Source organism: Lissotriton helveticus, chromosome 2_1, assembly GCF_964261635.1.
Source record: "Lissotriton helveticus chromosome 2_1, aLisHel1.1, whole genome shotgun sequence".
Classification (NCBI taxonomy): domain Eukaryota; kingdom Metazoa; phylum Chordata; class Amphibia; order Caudata; family Salamandridae; genus Lissotriton; species Lissotriton helveticus.
Window position 1 is genome coordinate 1,783,916,108 of NC_136059.1, and position 18,809 is coordinate 1,783,934,916.

An 18,809-nucleotide genomic window follows, 5' to 3' on the forward strand; every position below is an offset into this window, starting at 1 on the left:
AAAAATACCAAAAGAATAAAAATATTTAACAGAAACAGTAATGTAGGCATAGCGTTGCCTCACTGATTGTAAATATACAAAACACGACTTTGCTGCTGATCAGAACTATGGCCTGCTGCGCGAGCAGAATTCTGTTTATTTATTTCTTATATTTTATCCTTTTTTCTCACAAAACAAAAGCAATACTTTGCACATATTAGGAGAGCATTTGTCGATCGGCACACATAACACTCGGTGACTGGTGAAACAACACGCAGTCCCGAGGGACGGAGGAGATCAGGCAAAGCCTGACCCCGATGGGCGGTCCAACGTGCAGAAACACATCCGCCACGTGACCACGGCCCCGCCCTCCAGCCACGCCCAGGAATAGAGCTAGAACGGCTCTACGACCAGGCATATTCAGGACGAAGGTGGGACTGGGAATCACCCACTCCTACTTCCTCTTCACTAATCAGAGTCAGGAGGCCAGGCATACCGGTGTGATAGGGGCAACAGGGACACCGGATCCCCATGGTTGAAAACAATCATGTCTAAATTAGCACCAATTACCTACTTTGGTAACACTATATAAACCCTGCACGCTCCATGACTATTCATCGATGGGGAGGAGAGACGGATGCAGCTAGGTTTTTCGGCGGAAGGCGCACCTTGACACAGAAAGAGTATGAATGAATGTGTGTCTGGAAGCTCCTGATACACCTAATGAGAGCACTCCTCTTTGTTTAAAAATCTGCATGAATTTAAAACTGACAAAACACCCTTTGGTTTTGTCTTCCAACTTTCTTAGAGTGTGACTAGAGGGGCCTTCCCCCGCCCCTCCCATGGAGAAAGTAGTTTAGGATTCTTGGGTAAGATATGAGAGAGATCCTCTCTCAAAGTTTTTAAAGAGTCCACGCACGTATGATTGACACGTGTCATGCACTTTTGAAGCATGCACGCTAAGCAGTGTGATACTGGATGGTTTCTTGTAAGTGACCAGTGAACACCTACATGTCATATTTGTATTTTCTCCTTTTTTATTTCTCCTACAGGCTAGACTTGGAGCCCCATACTAGTGTGGAGTGATAACTGACACCCCACCAAGTATTTCATCTTTAATATTAGTTTATAAAGACGGAGCCCACTGTGAGACGGGTCCTGATGAATGCCGCGTACCCTGAAGGGACACAAGGCCGAAACATGTTGACCATATATATCATAGTGAGGGGATTATTAATTCCCTAGATCACGTACACTTCTTTAATACCATACAGTTGCATAGTTTATTCAAATTAATTTATGTGACAACTGTAATGGTTTTTAAATCACATTCACCACTCACGGGCCCCCACTTAGTTTAGAAGTGCATCCCTGTCGTCAGGTGTATACCCGCCCTCTATCGAACCAAGTTTTTAGAGGGCAAGGACGGCCAATGATGAAGCATGACACCAGGTGGTGTGTGAGGCCAGTCCTTCACTTTTTGTGAGATGCCACATTCACTACTCATTTCTAAGCACCTGTAGGTCACTTCACTAGGAGCAGCCCCACGTGTGTTTAACATCCCTGTTACAGTGCAATATATGGCAAAAGGTGTGGACCGTGATGGTAGTACATACCACACAAACATATTCTGATCTAGTACGATATTCCAATAAGTAATCCACATGTCCACACATCCCCCAGAGAGGAAGCTCTAAGTGACACACACGCCAGCCCTTTCATTATGAACTTAGTCTTAGGGTGTTGTGTACACTATGGTACACTGCGTCAAGTCAATGGGCTTAACAGTAAAGGTGTCTGTACAGTAATGCACAAGTTGTTTACCCTTCAGAAGGTGTGTTGTGTGTCATGGTACCTCACATCACATTCCATGTAGGATGGCCCTGCTCTATATGATCATACTGGGCTTGCTTAGTCAGTGTTGGTCATGACCAGGGATGACCACAAATATGTATATTCATGCTTTGGTAGTGCTTAGTATGTGACATTTACACATGCATTGTGTTGACTCTTGATGAATGATTATGCTAGGTGTCAACAAAATGTGTTTCAACCATACAGAAAACTCGCAAACAAAAAAAGCTTCTCGATACTTTGCTGGAAGTGCACCAAAAATATGGAATTCCTTACCAGTCCATATCAGGACTAACCCCTCCTACCTGAAATTTAAAAGGCAGCTCAAAGAACTCCTCCTCAACCGATCTCTCCCAAACGGATAGCCACAAACCAGCCACCGAAGACAAGCCAAAGTAGCACTCAGACACTGTCATTTATCTACCTCATTCACCGCATGACTACCTCCCTCCCCCCCTCCCTGGTTGAATTCCATTGTGAGTCAGTGTGTTTACGGGAAGTGTCTTATGTTCTCTGTACATTCTACTGTGATAACTTACATAAGAGTAACATTCTGCACTCTACGATGATATTATGCGATGCGTCATGAGTCGTTGTATATACTAAAATACTTAATGTATCCTATGAGTGGTTCATGCTGTAAAGCACTCCGATACCTTCAGGTCTGGCTAGCGCTATATAACACTCTTAAAATAAAATAAAAAATAAAAGAAACAGATAACCTAAAACTTCCAGCTATAATCTGTTTCTACATCTACTGCATTAATACAGGTCAACGCCTATCAGAAAATAGCCACTTGGAGAGCCATCGCCCGGTAGGTGGAATGAGTGTGCAAACATTACTAGTGCTATCTGCATTAGTACGTACATGTTGGCCACCGTGCATTTGCAAGTTGATTGTTCATCTGCAATAGTGTTTCACAACACTCATTCACTGGCTGGTGACATTCATAAGGGAGTGAGATGTAGAACTGTAGAGATGCTTTGTGAGTTTGTACACTGATTCATACAAGGCAATCTAAGTTTGCAATACCAAAGAGTGCTGTGATGTGCCAGCCCACTGGGACTGCAGTGATCCCACATCTTCACCTCATCAATATTCAGGGACACCAAAAACCTTAATTAGCTTGTAAGTATACAATCTCGGAATAGCGTTATCACCTGCAATAAGCAGGATTGGGGATGTTCATATGGCTATATGAAGACTTGTGCTGTGTGAAATAAAAGTAACTTTCTCACAAATGTTTCGACCTCAATATTTTTAGGCGCCTTTATGTGCTACATGTGATACATAGCTACACTACTTCTAAACAGCTTTCATTAGACTTTTCAGGAAGTGGGCATAAGACGTAATTTGGAGTCCAAAGTCTCATCAGTGTGCAATGAGCATTTGCAAGTGTCATGAGAACTCTAATTAATGGTAAATTGGTGTTTAACTTGACCCTCATAACAGAATGATGTGTTATGAGGGTTAGGTAGATCTGTTGGACTGTGGGCCTTTTGTGAGCATTGTGTAAATCTCAAAATTGTATCCATCTATTTGGTTACATCAGTTTTACAATGGTATGATACAAGTGCCAAAGTATGCAAGATGATCAACTATCCTAGTAGGGACATAAGGATGGAGTGTAGCCAATTCCATCAATGCATTTGGGCCTGTCTGGGTTTATGACATGAGTAGGCCCAACTGTTTGCATGGTATGTATCATGCATACATGTACTCATGCTAAATTTGAAGCCTATGGAGTGAAATATTTCTGTTGAAAATACTTTATTCGAAACAAGTTTCATAAAAGTACAACACACAATAACAAAAATAAACTATACACAAAAATAAAATATTCCAGCAGTAAAACAATTTTAACATAAAAATAATTCAGACAGTGGGCAAAAGTTTCGACCTGATGAACCAAGCATTCGCCACATATTTAGCCACCCCACAAATCATATTCATTGAAATGACATTTGTTTGTAAAATACGCATGGCCAATCTATGTTCCCTCACCCCTAAATTCCTACAAACCGGTTTTAACCACCTATCTCTTGGTTTTTTGTAGGCTACACAAGCAAAAAGGAAGTGTCCTAATGATTCTTTCGGACAGGGACAACCTGGACACTTAACCCCTGTTCCACTATATCCCTTCCAACCTTCTTTAAATGTGTTAAGGGGTAAAATACCGTATCTGAATTCCAGAAACAGTGTTCTATCTCGAGGGACCTGGATAAAGTCCAAAAAGGGCTCCAATTTTCCAAGGGGCTTGTGGTCAAGAAAGTTGCTGGTTAATTTACCCCAATTTTGGTTCCTAAGATCTTTTGCAGCAACCCAATCCCAATATAGTTTTTTTACAATTGTTTTTGGGGGTGGCATTTGGGAAGACCAGCTCTCCTCCAGGCCTATGGACTTCACGAGCCTCTTTAGGTTATTCAACCATTTAATTTTGTTGGCTACATTCAGGCCAATAAGCTCATCTAAAACCTTGGCATAATTAGAGAGTTCTGGGGTCCTTCTGAGACGAACCCAGAATAACAAGGGGCGAATTTGCACCAGATCTACTATTGATTTTTTGCCCAGGTCTAAAAATAAAGGTTTCAGGGGGGACGATAAAGGTAGCGAAACCATATCTCTAATAAACTTATTTTCCGCCACTGATAAAACTTTTGTATTTTCCGCACCCCAAAGTTCTGAACCATAAACTGCCGCCGCCAGTGCTTTCCCTTCATACACTGCCAGGGTAGGGGCTATGGGTCTACTAATAGAACATCGCTGGTTTTTAAGAATCACTCCTGCCACCCTTTTTAGATTTAAAACCATTTTAGTGATATGGGCGGACCAACTCAGATTGTTACAAAGTCTTACTCCTAGGTAGTCAAATTCTTGTACCACCTCCAGCGCGGTGCCATTCAACAAGAGGTTAACCTTCCTATGTTGCCTTTTCGATGTTAACACCATCAACTTTGTTTTAGAGGTATTTATTGTCAAACCTCTTTCTTTACAAAAACTGCAAAACCGATCAAGCAGTTTCTGCAGACCCATAGGGGATTTAGACATGAGAAGAGTATCGTCGGCAAAGAGGAGAGTAGGTGTTTTCTCGCCCGCAAGGGTGGGGGCATCAGCCTGGTCCTCCCTCAAATGGTCTACCACCCCATTAATAAAGAGGGAGAACAAGGTTGGGGCCATCACACACCCCTGTCTCACTCCCCTATTTACCGGTATCTTCTCAGTCAATTGGCCCTGAGATCCCCATCGGATCCTGGCATAATTTCCTTCATGAAGTTTAACAATAAATTGTAAAAGGTAACTAGGAAATCCCATATCGGATAAGACCGACCACAGTTTAGTTCGTGGGATGACGTCAAATGCTGTCTTCAAGTCTATAAAGGCCAAGTATAGACTACCCTTCATAATTAGCACTGACTTCCAACAGACTGCACAAAATCTGAAGACCTGATCTATTGCACCTATATTGCTTCTGAACCCGGCCTGAAAATGGGACAAGATGTCATTATCCATGAGCCAAGATTCTGTGCGATTTATGATCACCCTTCCTACCACCTTCTGAATGGTGTCTATCAGACTTATTGGTCTATAATTGGAGGGGTCATCCCTTTCGCCCTTTTTAAATATAGTTATCACCTCAGCGCCTTTCCAGGAGTCTGGAACAGGGTGGCCAGCCTGGATCAAGTTCATCAGATACACAATATACTTGGACCATACATGTGGATCATGTTTTAACAAATCCCCTGGGAGACCATCTTGGCCAGGGGCCTTCCCGGGCAGTAATTTGGAGATCGCATCTAATACTTCTTTCTGCGAAAATGGATCTAAATTGTGGATCATAGTTTCACAGAGCATATTTCCATGGATATTAGCTGGTTGTGGTAACAAACTATCCACGTTATCATCACAGTACAGCTTTAAAAAATGGGAGTACCATTCCTGCTCCGTTATATGATTTAAAATCAATCCTGCTCCCTTGCTATCTAAGGTATTAATTAATTTCCAGAAAATTACAGCATTTTTCCCACATGCTGCTTCCTTAAGCTGTTGCCAGTGCTCTTCCTCCCAGGCTCGTTTTGCCGAATTTATACTTCTTGTATAGTCTTTCCTGGCAGCCCTAACGGACACAGGATCCTTGCTTTGTATTGCTTTAGTTATTGCTTTCCTCTTAATTCTACAATTACTTGTATACCATGGGTTACTTGTGGTTTTAAAACCTAATTTTGCTGGTTGCTTTTTACAAAAATGGGCTCCTATTTCACTTATTAAGTTACTGTAGGATTCCGATAAACTGGGACCAACTACATTAACTTCAGAGTGGGGCAAAGCAGTCAAACTACTAATCTCTTTGGATACTAAATCCATGATATTTTGAAGCTTCCCCTCATCACATTTGACTACATTCCATTTCAACCTCCTGTTATTATTTACAGGGAAAATTTCTTTAGTTAGCATCTCTGTTACCTGACTAGGTTCACGGCCACATACCCACCTAAGCTGCATACATAGGGGGTTGTGGTCACTATAGGAAGATTCCTTGACCACCATGTCTATTACATCGGGCCATGAGTGCGCATCTAAAAGGATGTAGTCGATACGTGAGGGGCATCCCACCCTATTGAAGGTCATAGCACCTGCGCTATCTGATTTTGTACGACCATTTAAGGCCCAGAGATTATGATCTAGCACCAGGGCATTCAGCTGGATAACTCTTGAAGACCATTTCTTAATTGGGTTAAGATTTAGCAAGGGTATACCTTGTCTACCTTCCCCAACGTTCGGACCCAATACCTCTTCCACATCTAAAGGTTCGAATGTGCAGTTGAAATCCCCCCCGACCAGTACTTTAGCACTGGTCGGGAGTTTTGACAACTCCACATCCAATAATTCCAGTATCGGGGAAATAAGCCCTCCCTGAAGACCTCTAGCATAAACACAAAAGATTTCATATGTGTAGCCCCCTATACTATTCTTTAGAGTGATGTGCAAGATGTCGTTAGAAATGGGCTTATTAAAAATAACACGGCAATTCAGAGATATTTTCACCCAAATCTGTAACCCACCCGAAGGGCGGCCTCTTCCCAATGAGACAGCTGGAACATAGAATGTAGAGTAACCATTCATATGTTCAGGGGATAGGCACCACGTTTCTTGAAACATACAGATATCAAAGGTGTTAATAAAATTGTTCCAATCAGGATTTACTAGATTTTTCTTTAGACCTGCAATGTTCCATGATAAAATATTAATGACGGGACCCGGGGGCTTAGGATCCAATTGGCCTGCGGGTACTATATCTTGCATACAGCTACCAACTATAGCTGTTGATGCAACACAATCTGTACCAACACCGGTTGAGCCTACCATAACCACTCTATCTACCGGTATATTAACTTCATCTCCAGGTAAAGACTGCACCACCCTACTACTTAATCGATCAATAGGCTGCTTTGTAAGTCAATCGACTTCCTCCAGACCATTGAACCGATTATAACATTGAATCGGGTAGTCCAACTGTGGACCCAGCCAACCCTCCTTGGGCCTATTACCACCATGGTAGGTTCTACCTCTACCTCTACGTACTTCTTCCCAATCTCCTTTTCCAACATTTCCCCAATTGTCGAAACGATGGTTTCCCTGGGGTTCAAAACTCCTCCAACCTTGTGTGTGCGGGGTGGGTCTTAGCCAGCTCCATCTATTATCATGGTTCCCCGTGGGCATATAAAAGTATGACAAAGGTTTAATTTGAATCTCGGAGTCATTAATGCGGCTAGGCCCAGAGCAAATAAACTCAACAATACAAGGGTCTTCAAATGTAATTACCACACAGTCTCCTTTAAGATGTTTCTTTTTCTCTCCCACCCACGGTGTTCTCTCTACCATCAGAATGTTCTTATTCATATTGGGTGGGGATGGGAGGTTTCTGTCCAACCAATGACAAACTTTATTTTTAAGCCCCCAGAATGTTTCGGGGATATCTGTGGTGAGCTCAGGGACGCCTGTTAAGACTACCACGAATGGGCAGGCGTCAGAAGGTAGATTAATATTCCGCCGTACCCGTGGAGTCTTCGCAACGGGTTGGCGCTGAATAATACCAGACGCAGTTGCGCTGGCAGTTACTGTTTGTTTATTTCCATCTGCAGTAACTTGATTAGTAGTCACTTTACCAACCTTCTGCACCATAGTAACGGTTGGACAAGTTTTAGTTTGCTGAGTGGGTACTATTGGAGGGATCTTAACTAATGGCTGTGGGCTTCCCGTTGTACCGGGGGTATTCTTCTTACTTCCTTGATTTGCTTTAACCCCCTTACAGTTTAAGTCATTTGATATAATTCCCAGTTGGTTTTCTATACCCTGCAGTCTAGCTTCCAAAGGCGAAAGCAAAGACCTAATAAGGGTTGCTAGGGTATCAAAAAAGGGCGCATCCACATCCTCTTCACTCTCTCCAGACTCATCGGGACTACCATTATCAAGAATGCTAGCCAGACTTGTATTAGAGACAGATACATCTGGTAACTCTAAGGGTAGGGGGTGTGAAGCACGAGATTGCCTAACAGAGGTTACTTGAGCATCCACATTTAAATCTCCCTCCTGTAAGCCATTTCCCCCACCAACCGTATACCCTATACTAGCTGGGATATTTTGACTAACTACAACAACACCAAGCCCTTCTGTAGCAGATGGTATTGGAGAGGGTGTTTCCCCCACAATAGAGGGCCCCTCTAACTCCAGGGGGACTGAGTGTATAATAGCTGTAGTAGCCATAGGTGTTATAAGAGTTACAGACTCAATTATGGGTACAGGTAATGGAGATACCGTGGGCAATACAGGGGTCATAAGAGTAGTTGGTAAATGGGACGTGTCCGATAAACGCATTTGTTTAGTCGGAGTTCGAGCCATGGCTATATTGCCCAGTGATGACCTTTTAGCCTGGAGCAGATCTTGAGAAACCCTCCGTTCCATCAATATAATACCCTCATCAATTAGGGTGTTTGTACGAAGGATAAAACTATCCAGAGTACTAGTAAGTTTTTTGGTTTTTGTATTTTTTATCCCCGCTACCGCCTGGCTTCTCGTTTTCCTTGTAGACATTATATAGCACCAGCAATAACTAACACAGGATACTGTAATTAAAGATAGAAGAGCGTAGCTCAAGTAACAACCCTATAAGTAATATCAAACATAAAAATAAACTATTCAACACAGTAATACCAATAGCCAAGCAATAAAATCCAGTACAAAAAGGGATCACAAATAAAAACAATTTAAAAATAAGGAAAGATTTACGAGGGGGTATGGCCAGTCCAGTCCTCTCGGTCCTCGGAGGGCCTCAGAGGGCCCGCCCTTTGCCCGGGCTTAGCCCCGGGCTATGTCCCGCGCGCGTCCCGCGTGCGCGCTCACCTCTAAGCTTAAGTAGGAGGGCTGGGGGCGGGAAGAGACACCAGGTGCGCTGGGTTGTAGAAGCGCTGAGCAACCTGGGTCTCGCAGTCCCGGCCCCGGCAGCGTCCGCTTCTATCCTGGGTCCTAGTATCTTCAGGAAGCAGGGTGCAGGGCAGGAAATAAAAGCGTCCTTCAATTTAAAACTAAGTTCCACGAAGGGTCCCAAAGGCTGCGAGCGGCACCCGCGGAGCGGGGGCCGCGAGCCTTATGTGCAGTAAGCAGCAAGGGGCGGAGGGCTGGGGCGGGAAGAGACACCAGGTGCGCTGGGTTGTAGAAGCGCTGAGCAACCTGGGTCTCGCAGTCCCGGCCCCGGCAGCGTCCGCTTCTATCCTGGGTCCTAGTATCTTCAGGAAGCAGGGTGCAGGGCAGGAAATAAAAGCGTCCTTCAATTTAAAACTAAGTTCCACGAAGGGTCCCAAAGGCTGCGAGCGGCTCCCGCGGAGCGGGGGCCGCGAGCCTTATGTGCAGTAAGCAGCAAGGGGTGGAGGGCTGGGGCGGGAAGAGACACCAGGTGCGCTGGGTTGTAGAAGCGCTGAGCAACCTGGGTCTCGCAGTCCCGGCCCCGGCAGCGTCCGCTTCTATCCTGGGTCCTAGTATCTTCAGGAAGCAGGGTGCAGGGCAGGAAATAAAAGCGTCCTTCAATTTAAAACTAAGTTCCACGAAGGGTCCCAAAGGCTGCGAGCGGCCTTCCAGCCGAACTTCCGTCCTCGTTGCTAGCTGTACCTGGAACGGTCCCACGAATCTCGGCTCAAGATTCCGTTTTCGTCCGAAGTTGCGGACGAGAATCCAATCTCCGGGTTGGAGCCGATGACCAGGACCCTCTGTTCGTGACGGCAAAGCCTCAAAGACCTGCCGCCTGAGTGAAAAAAGCCTCTCCTTTGAACCAACCAATACAGAGTGAAATATAAAGCTGGTGTGATATGTGCACTTCATCAAAGTTTTCTATTGGTTTGTGATGGTCAGTTGTGGAAACGCATTTGCAATACACCCATGTTACATGCCATTTCAGATACAATCAGGGCAAGCAAAGCAGAAGAGGCCAATGTCAGTGGGTACATAGCTGGTCATAGTGATTCCAGACGTGAGACCTCAGACACATGGGCACCCAGTGACCAGGGGGGTGTGAGAAGTGCCACGGAGGACAGCAGGTCAAGTTTGGCATCATCTGAGTCACCCTCCGGTGAACACTCCTGAGTGGTAGTGGACTCCACAGGATCAATACAACCTTCATCCTTGTCTGCCATCCCCTGTTCCATTGCAGCCTCTTTTGTCCCTCAACAAGTTGGCGAGCCCGACTGCCCTAGGAGGGCAGCAGTCTCCTTCACTCCAGCACCTTAACCCCTGCCCCTGTTAGCCCTACTGCCCTGAGTGAAGAGGCTATTGACCTCCTGAGGACCATTTCTATGGGTCAAAATGTAGTCCTAAATGCCAACCAAGGACAAGGTAACCAGCTGTCATGGTTGGTGGCCTACATGAAAGGCATTCACACTGCAATGTCTGACCTACATGTTTCTTTTCAGGGTCTTACCTCCTCCCTCACAAAAGCCTTCCACCCATCTCAACCTTCCAACCCACTCCACCTTCTGCCACTTGCCCATCTAAATTTCCTGTTTTCATTCCTGGCCCATGCACACATTCAACAGACAAAAGCACAACACAAACACAAAACATATAAAAACACAAACATGCAAGCACTCTGCAATCACTCATACCTTCACAACCCCCATCAACTCCAGCATACCCCCTGGTACCACAGCAACAGACACAGACCTCTCCACACCTATAATCATATCCCTAGGTACCACAACAACAGATACAGACTCCTCACATCCATATCCATACTCCCAGGCACCACAGCAACAGACACAGACCCCTCTACACCCACAACTATACCCCCCGGCACCACAGCAAAAGACACAGACCTCCTCCACAACACCCAGCATGTCAACAGCACACACAGGAAAAAACATTCAAGTGACCCACACAACAGACACCCACACAACACACAGTTCAGACAGCACACACAGTTCACATTTCCACTCCTTCTACCTCCCAAACCGTTCTCCATTCCAAACATCCCACCAATTTTCCATATGAAGATATGTTGTTGGTCCTCGTACTCGAGCCCACCCTTTCTAAAGTCTCAAATAGCCCTCTCAAAGCCCAACCCATCATCTTTCATACCCCACTCCACCCCTTGGAAACTGGATACCACCCTATTGAACTCAGCCCAAAAACAACAAAACAAAAACATTCCTCCCAAAATCCAACCCATCCCTTCCATATCCAACTACTCCTCTGAGAAACAGGATCCCCCCTCACTGACCACAGCCATAAACCAAAATAAAAACCCTCCCAAAGCCCAACCCATCCCTTCCACATCCCACTCCACCCCTGAGAAACTAGATCCCCAACCCAAGGAACCCAGCCCATAACCCAAAAAATAAAGAATAGCCCTCCTAAAACTAAGCCCGTCCCTCCCTACACTGCAGCCCTTTCCCAATCTTCGAGGTGCCTGCTATGTTCAATGGATGCCCCTTTGTGAGGGGGTTCCCTAGCAATGTCAGAAAGGGCAAGTTTGTTGCCAAGCATTGTGTTGTGGCACATCAATCGTACATGGACCAGCCATTGGCCGTTGTTGGACATTATGGTTCACAATATTACAGTCATTAAACTGTTTCCTAGTTTTGAAATCATTGGTCCTGCTATTACTTTTCTAATGATTTGATGTCATTGTATTGGTGGTGATGTGTGACTACAGCTGTCGTTGTTTCATTCCTGATTGCTGAGCCAGTTGATGTGGTTAGTATGATGTGACCTTGGATCCAGTGCTGGAGTTACACAGGGCAAGAGGAAATGTTGGATGGATGCCTATGTTGGATGAAAACCAAATGGGGCAGACTTTGCATTGGATGAAATGTTATGTGGTAAGTATTTCAGCTTGATCTAGACACTGTCAGCATCATTTAGGCTGTATTTCTCCCTCTGATGTAGCAGTCGCAGCTGGCATGACTCAAGGGTGGGGGGGCAGGAGGTTCACGCGGGGAGGGGTGGTCATGCGGGGGGGTTTTAATTTAATAAATATATATATATAAATATACTTACATTTCCACTGGCCGTGTCCGGCGTCTTTTCTGCTCTCCTGCACTCCAGGAACAGGAAGCAGAAGCAGGCAGCCAGACTCCCTCCCCTAAGCCAATCACAATGCTGCAAACAGTGTTGTGATTGGTCAGGACACCGCCCAGCCAGCGGCTTAATGGGAGGCCATTTTCTCCACATAGGCTGCATTGCCGCCTGGATGGAGAAGGGCAGAGTGTGCATGACTGGTTTGGGCGGCCTGTGGGGCCTACCAAACAGTCTTTGCCCACTCTGGAGTGGTCAGGCACACCACTCCTCCCCTGCCCTGCTCTCTGAGCAGCTCCGCCCACCCGTCCACCCGCAACCAAACATAAAATGGTAATAATGGAAAGTTATTAGCATTTTATGTTTCTGCTTCTCACACTGCGAGAAGCAGTGGGGCGACACTCCTCCGCCCTCATGGAGGAGCCGCCCCTGTGATGTAGGTTGGATATGTGTTTGAAGTGATCAAGTTAAATATTTATTTACACATACATGAGGGTGCTAAATTGTCATAGCATTGTGGAGTTTTGTATGGAAATGTGTCAATTTTCTAGTGTGTACCTTACACTTACTTTATCTAGATGTGTGATAAATTTTGTTAGTGCTGTGCTTGCTTTCATGACTTGCTCTTACACATTACCTACATCTGCATGGCGCATGGTAATGCTAACGGTTGTCCCTGATATACTTCAATTCACAGGTCCCGTGCACATTGAGCTTTTCAGCCATGTGCAAAATGTACTGTGTCCCAGGGCCCCAGCCTTTCAGGCTTCCCCATGATAGAGGCATACCTATTCTGCAGTAAGTATTTTGTTTGAAATTTGAAATCCCATTTACTGATATTTCCTTTTCATGTGGGTGATGTGTGAGAGACCAATACAGAGTTGCAGCAGAGTGTGTGTGTTTAACTTTAATGACAATTCCATGCAGATGTATTATTGAATTCAAAACAGAACCTGGGATGTATGCAATGTGAGAGTGTCAGAGAGATTAATAGGAGGTGCTATTGTGTGACACAATTTAATGCACACATCACTATCACTGATTATGAGATGTAAACATGTGTCCATTTGTGCAAAATGTGCATATGAACTAACAGTGGTTTGGGGATGGAGAGCACCATACAGCTGTATTTGGGTTATGTATTTAAAATAATGCTACAAAGGGTCCCAGTAAATATGTTTGACCAATCCATCCCAACACCTTTGCCCGGTACATGGCAGAGCAATGCTTTACTAAGGAGTATATAGAAACAGGCAGTAGTATGACTTACCGTTGGTTGTGTCCTTGAGGGTGTGGGTTTTGGACATGATCTAGGTGGTACAGCAGCAGCAGGAAGTGTACAATCAGTTCCATAGCGGCACAGGACTTGTAAAAGTGAGTAGAGATGAGTCTTGCACTTATAAACCACCCTTTCGACCACTCAGATGTGGTGGTTGAACCGCCCTGGTCACACCGTTTGTCAGGCGACTCATAATGGGGCCAGCGGTTACACTGGCAGTTCGAGCCTCTGACAGTCTCCTTGGCCTATTCTGCCGTGGTTGGATTTGCCTGGCGGTTGCAACGTGACCGCTGCAAGTCTTTTATCTATGTAACTGAAGGTCTCGCAATCCGGTGGTCGGACCACCAGCGGTGCACCAGTAGGACTGCCACCGCGAATACGGCGGTTTTGGGCCTGCAAAACTCGTAATGTGGCCCTTAGTGTACAATATGCTGCAAACAGAAAATTTGCCTTTGAAAAATAAAAAATACCATTAACCAATATCCTTGCCACAGAGGTAGCTAACCACTACAATTTACTAATAGAAAAAAGCACTTCTACCAACAAGACGAAGACAATCTAAGCCTCTAATGGATTATTTTGAAGACATTTCGGTTGGCAGACTACATCCATCCGGACACAGACGCCAACCAAAATTCCAAATACCATGGTGGAATGTCTATGTCAGGACCTTGGCTCATGAAGCCAAAACAAACAATACTGTGGAAAGATAGAAACATGTGTTCCAATCCACACAGGGTGGAACCCAACCCACACTAAATTTATAGAAGCATTACAAAGAGAGCAAAGCTACCAGCACCTGCAAATGGAACAATCTGTTACCCAAATTGCACCTACACTTAGCAAACAAATAAAGAATAGGTACAGCATGCTACAATATAAAGTCAAAATCTTCATAAGCAACAAAGGAATAGATTATTTGTAAATAATCGCCAAAACCATGTTATAAAATAAATATTATCCTACAAAAGTCCCAAAAATCTGTCTCAAAATCTAAGCAAACATCACAAATCATTTTGTATATAAATAATAAACATAATATTTTATTACATCAGTCAAATATTAAATAAAACTCCAATGTCAACAAAAAAGACTGAGATAATAAAAAAGTATATATATTATTTAAAAAAAACATCTAAACCCCATCAACTAAAATGCTCACAGAACAAACTCAATCCATCACGTAAAATAGGTAAAACACATAAACCAAAATTTCACCAATAACAATCAAATGATATTTACACAAACAATAAAATATAACATTTCCTACCCCAAAACAAATAAAATTAATATGTCTTACTGTTCTGTAGCTGGTGGTCCTCCTTTGTATCCATGTAGTCAAAAATAATAATCTACCAAAAATGGCGATTTTTTTTTCAAATTGCCCATAAAATGCAAAAATCAAACGATTCCAATAAGGATTCCCTCAAAGCAATCCAAAGTATCTAGGAACTATAAAAAAAACTTGAAAATGTGTTAAACAAAATCCTGGAAATCTGAAAAAAGAAATCAAAGTTGAAAATATAGGTTTATTATAATCCAATAATGATTTACTTAAAAAAAAAATTAAAAATTACCTCCAGTGCCAATGGGACATGTTCATAGATAAAAACCTGTAAAGTTATCGTGAAAACCCACCCACAAAAAAACAATACATTTCCAAAAGTTTTAATGCATTACAGTTAACCATCATAAAAAAGTAACATAACACAATATAACATAAAATAATGATACATTACCAAAACAATTTATGAAAACCCAAAAATGCACACTAGAGAAAAACACGATATCTAACCCTAGACCTCCTCCTAATCCTCGAAACCCTTTAAAACAGACTTATCTGTTCATAGTAAACATAATGGCCACTAAATAAAACTTAAAACAATAAATGAATGGAAATAATTGAAACCTGGTAAATAAATGCATTACAAAATGTAAAAGAATTATTCAACATGTAAAATTTGATAAATAATGTTGTTAAAAATGATCAAAATTATAAAGTATAAGATAAATAATAGTATAAAATATATATACAATTATTTAATATATACTGAAGAAAGTTAAAATGATTTAAAAATATATGTATAAAACAATTTAAGAAATGGTAAAAAATGTGAAACAATGGACAAAATGTAGAAAATATACAACATAAAATACTATTTAAATATGATTAGCATTTTTTATGTAATACAAAAATGTATTAAATTGTTTTGTTTATCTATAAATAAAATGTATTTTTAAGTTGAAATATGTTTATAAATGTAAGAATATGAATTAAATAAACTTTCAAAACATAAATACAATTAGAAAAATGTGCTACATGTCTTTGTTCTATAAAAATATGTAATTAGTAATATTATTTTTTACCGAAATAGGACTGACTTTCATTATTATATTTCTAAATCCCAATAATACTAATTAAATAATCTAAACTATTTCTACAACATACAAATATGATTTAAACAAAGGATTTCCTACTAAAATTGTAAAATTAAATAATCCCACTCCAATGTAAACCATTTTTAAGGAAGTGTTAGATCATAAAGGGGTGACATTTACTGTTGACAAACAATGTAAACTAATTGGTTAAGTTGTATGACACTATATGGTTAACATTTACTATTCCCACTCCAATCTTAACCAACTAAGGGAAGGTGTTGAACTCTAAAGGATTGACATTTACTATTTCCACTCCAATTACAACCAATTTGGGGAAGGTTGTGGACACTCAAGGGGTAGCATTTACTATTCAATCTCCAGTCTAAATCAATTTGGGGAAGGTGATGGACACTAAAAGGGTGACATTTACTATTCCTAATCCAATCTAAACAAATGTGGGAAGGTGTTGGACAATAAAGGGTTGGCATTTACTATTCCAACTTCAATTTCAACAAATTTGGGGAAGGTAGTGGACACTAAAAGGGTAACATTTACTATTCAATCTCCAATCTAAACAAATTTGGGGAATGTATTGGACACTAAAGAGGTGACATTTACCAACTCCACTCCATTCTAAACCAATTTGGGGAATGTGTTGGATAGTAAATGGATGACATTTACTATTCCCACAACAATCTTAACCAATTTGGGGAAGGAGTTGGACACTTAAGGGGCAGATTTATCTCCGCAGTAATGCTTAAGACATACATCAACAATCTGATGAACCTTTCTTGATTAAATGAGGACACATCTGAATTCATGATGTGTAGCTAATACCATTTCATTGTTGAGTTTGCATGCTTATTCTCAGGCACCCCTGAATGAGTTTGGGTAGCTCCATGATCACAAGACGTTATCAAAATTATTTGTCCTAAGATGGAGTTTCTAATATACTCATGAGTGAGTGCTGTGGCTCCATGTGTATTATGTGCAGCTGTTTATCTGTATCATGGATAAATTAATAATTTATGAAGCACAGGTTGGCATCGCTTTATCACATTCCATCTACAATTTCTTGGTCTGCTGAATCTTCCACATTTCAGTGAACATGCTCACTGCCATGGGAAGAAACTAACCAGTAATTCAGCAGCATAATCGATATCCTCTAGCACATTAAGAAAATCTTTAATGGCGGTAAACTTTGCCTTTCCAGCATTTCATGCATGACTGTAGGGAATTCAATGTGCTTGTCAACCAAGAAGAGCAGAGCTTCAAACCTGTTTCATTCTCTTAATAAAAGGAGTCAATTTTAAAACTGTTGTGATGCCATTATTTTGAAAAGTGACGGGTGGCTGTCTGTCTTCCATCGCCGATTACTTACAGGATTGTTTATATGTCATCCATGTCGAAGCGATATGTTGTCAGAACATGAGAGACTGACATTTAATGGCTAGTTTCTTACACTGGGTGTGCTTGTTCTTCTTCAACTCTGGATTGGAACTGGCATTCTGTGCTGTGAGCTGAGCACCTGAATACCCACACCGGTGATTAGCCACGCTTTACAAACCCAGATAGATTGATTGATTGATTAATTAATTCATTTTGTACCAAAATATACTGGATCATCAACATCAGCCGCGGACTGTGGAGGGAGTTACGGTGGGACATGGAGGCGGGGAGGGGGAGGGGTAGAGTGGAGGGACCTAAAAACTGCCATGTTCATAATTGCAGGTAAGTACACAATTTTATTAATAAAACGAAATTCGTAGCGTGCACAGCGATTCGCATTTTGCGATGCAGTGCGCGCTACGAAATTCGTTTTATTAATTAAATTGTGTACTTACCTGCAATTATCCATATGCCAGTTTTTAGCTCCCTCCACCCTGCCCCTCCCCCTCCCCGCCTCCCTGCCCCACCGTAACTCCCTCCACGGCCTGCGGCTGATCAACATCAATGGGATATGGCACAGGGTGATGACCAACAAGTGTTCTTTCCATTGCTAAGGCTCTGGGAATCAAGAATTAATGTGCTAGTTGGAATAATAATTTACATTGTAGAAAGCAAAATTAACCTGGAGACTTTACTAGTCAATAGGCAACTTACTACGCAGACGTATGTATCTGTGTTGGTGTCCTAAAATTTGATTTCCAAGGAAGTGTTCATGAATAGGAAAATCCCTCTACAAACATTTTCTTAGAACAATAGACTCAACTGCAAGTGCAAAGTTTTCATTCTGAAATGATAGTTTTTAATACCAGAATATTAAAACATAAATTACTTCCCGACTATTTAACATTCTAGATTTCTCTTGTCAATAAATGGGTGAAATGCTTGGGACCAACTCATGCAGAATTCTATGCTATTGCTAAGATTTTCGGAGAAATCTAATGGGGCAGAATTAGACACTTTAACATGGTTCACCTGCTATTGAAACCGGAGCACAGCCAAACACACCTGTGAAGAATGAATGAGTTGGGCTGGTGAGGTCTTTCGTCGGTGGAGGAAGTACTCAGTGTGCAGAACTTCACCCTATCCTAGATTACTATACATTTTAACTTTTTGTGACATTGTTATAAACCATTTCTAAATCAGCTGCCAAATACCTCACAATAACACCACGAGCCCGGCACAAAGTGAAAGAGAGCATCAATCTTCAAAATGCCGTTTATGTTTTTTAAATTATTTTTCGAGACAGCACTTCCCATAAAACTCATTCAAAACCGCGGAGAGCGTGCTTTAGTTATTTAATGTCTTACT